Consider the following 3,085-nt stretch of genomic DNA (forward strand, 5'->3'; position numbering starts at 1 on the left):
GACAGCGTATAAGACCTTTTTCATCTAGTTTGAGGCCTCTTTGGTAGATTAAGTTTTTATCGTCAGAAGTGAGATAGGTGGCTCGCCCTTGTAGATGTTTGTATATCCAAGGGTAAGAACTGACTTGAACCACTCTGAGCATGGGGCTCTGATAGAGTTTGGCCTTTACTGTAATTGACACCTTGACCTTCACCGCTTTAAGCAGAGTCCTGAAAGCATTGTACGCTGTTAGAAGATCTGGGAATTGTTCAAGATGGAAAGGTCTCTCTGTTTCCACAACAATGATAGGGCAGGTGCGTATGAGAATGGGCAGAGTGTACGACTCTTGATGGGGATATTGGTCAGGGTAGGGATGCCATTCTGGACCCTACCAGAGATTACGTTTGCCAATAAGGCCTGCATCGTTAGTTCTCTTGGAGGCGAGATTTGCTGGATTGTCTATGGTACCGACGTGCATGAGGTGGAGATCATAGTCTTGTACTAACTGTTTGACCTCTTTGGCTCTGTTGAGGACGTACGTTGAGTTGCTGGTCTGACTGCGTACCCAGAAAAGAGCGGACTTGGCATCAGATCACACAAAGGTGGTGTGGTACTGGGAAGGACGTAGGTTCATCATGTACTTAGCGAGGCGGCTACCAAAGAGAATAGCTGTGAGTTCGAGTCGGGGGGTGGTGAGGTTTTCACTGAGCTTGGACATGTTCTTGGGGGTGACTCTACTCCTTCCAGTGAGGAAGGAGACTTGACCTTTTCGTGAGACGGTGTAGGCTGTCACTCCAAACCCTCGTTTGCTTGTATCGCAAAAGATGTGTAGGGTGTAGTGGTTGCCAGGATGTCCGTTGCGTGGAAACTGAAAAGTATCTAGATTTCGGTAGTTGTCGAGGGTGGTCGTAAGAGTCTTGACACAGACTCCATTGAGGGGGTTATCACATCTTTCGCCTTCTTTCCACAAGTTTTGTATGAAAAGTTTTCCTCTGAGAGTGGGGCCAGGAATCCTGCTGGATCATACAAGGAGGAAAACAAGCTGAAGATTTTCCTTTTGGTCCAGACACATGATCATAACTAACCCAATTAAAACTAGCCTAGACGAGAAGTGGCAAGCGCGCAGGTGGGGGTGAGGGAACGCAGTGGGCCCTCCAACCAAAACAAATGAGAAACAAAATAAAAAATTATAATCACAAAGTACAAAGATACAAAAATGTAATAGGGTGGATTAGTTAAACTAACTGAGAAGTTCAGACATTTCAATCTTAACATTATAACATCTGTGATGACTTCGATCATGAGCATACGAAGACATCTTGGAAGACGAGGGGGCAGGAGATTCCTGAGTAAATAGAAGATACTTAAACTCGATAAGGCACTGTAACTAATTAGCGCTAAACTCTCACAACAGTTGCTGGGGAGAAGGGGGAGGGAAAATACCAAGAAGTAGTTACTAGAGGCCTTAAGACTTCCAGCGAAACCATAGAACGAAGGGAAAGTAATAGCCGAAGAGGCTGAAAGAAAATGGGAAGCACTAGGCAGTGTGTCACAACGCCAAAGTTGTGACAGTACCTTTTGCAAAAATGTTCTCTAGAAATCCCACAATGTTTCCCTTTGCACTCTGCTTACGTTCAGGTAGTTTTGTAATGCTGTTTGAATGAATCGAAGGACTATCTATAATCAACAAAGAATAACCATTAAGGTTTATTGTATTTTGTGTTTTTCTCTACCAGTGTGACGGCACACCAGGCATTTCTCGCTAGCATGATACTTGCTTTTGCTACTTTGAGTAGAAACGACTTCGGTTACAATTTTTTTTATTTTTTATTATCCTGTGTCAAATTATTCTTGCGTTATATAGTGAGAAGCTGAATGATAAACCAAGAGAATTTAAATTAATACATATGTTAGACTGTTGAGATGTTCTTACAGAAGTCTAGAATATTGTAATCGAAGTCGTTTCTACTCAAACGAAGTAGCAAAATTAAGTAACATGCTAGCCTATTGTGCCGTCACGGAGCACCTTCAGCTGATTCATTACTTGCAAATGGTCTATAGTGGAATTCCTTCCTGTTCCCTTGGCTGGCTTTCATTCCCCAGATTTCTTATCTGACTCATGCATAAACCAAGAATGGTTCACTACAATGGTGCAATATTGTCCTTACAGACAGAAGAGCTAGTCGGCGACGAAATACAATATCATCCATTGTTTCATTTCGTTTCGGACTAAACTTCCGAATACATATGCCAGATCCTCTAACAAATGTCCCGCCACCTGCGGGTTGTTGGCGGGCGTGGTTTGCTCACGGTTGAAACTTGCACATCTTTCAAGTTACATTAATGTCCAACCACATTGACTTCCCTGTGGACGTTGCAGCTCAGCTGTTGACATCTAAACAATAATTGTCATCCATATTTTGGAGGAGATACTTCGTGGCAAACATGAAGTTAAGAACAAACGGGAGAAAATAAATATGGTGCACTCATAAATGAAATCTCGCCAATTTCTGGTCCCTGAATCTATACCCACTCTGAAAATACATTGTTATCTATAAATTATAAATTATATGCCTTCTCTAGTTGTAAGACATATCTTTTGAGGTTAATATAGAGTAACTTGTAAGGACTATACATGTGGCATATCCATGTTCCCTTAAAAGGTAATCTGTTTCTATTTGCATATCAAATCATTACTAGTAATTTCATTAAATTTAAGTCAGACGTGAACCAATGACAATTTATCATTTACTGGTTGTAATAATTATTTATCCCTCTTGGTATTCATATTTGAAACTAAGAATATATACAGTTTGTATCATTATGTAATGCATGCACGAAGTGCGTCGTCTGCCTGCGTTATATAATAAGATTATGCAGTATGTGAAATAAAACATACAATTGAAAACTAGCTTACATTAAACGTGAATGACTACTGTTCTGAAACTGTTTAACTGTCGACACTGGTTATCAACGTTATCTTAGGGTTACATTATCTGTGGAAGATAAAATGTAGGCACTGTCAACGATTTTGAAATTACATTGAACCTCATATATGTATTCTAATGTTTTTATTATGGTATAATGATATTTATTCTTTGCTTGT

The sequence above is a fragment of the Oratosquilla oratoria genome, chromosome 19, assembly GCF_046742065.1.
Source record: "Oratosquilla oratoria isolate Oo_2021 chromosome 19, ASM4674206v1, whole genome shotgun sequence".
Taxonomy (NCBI): domain Eukaryota; kingdom Metazoa; phylum Arthropoda; class Malacostraca; order Stomatopoda; family Squillidae; genus Oratosquilla; species Oratosquilla oratoria.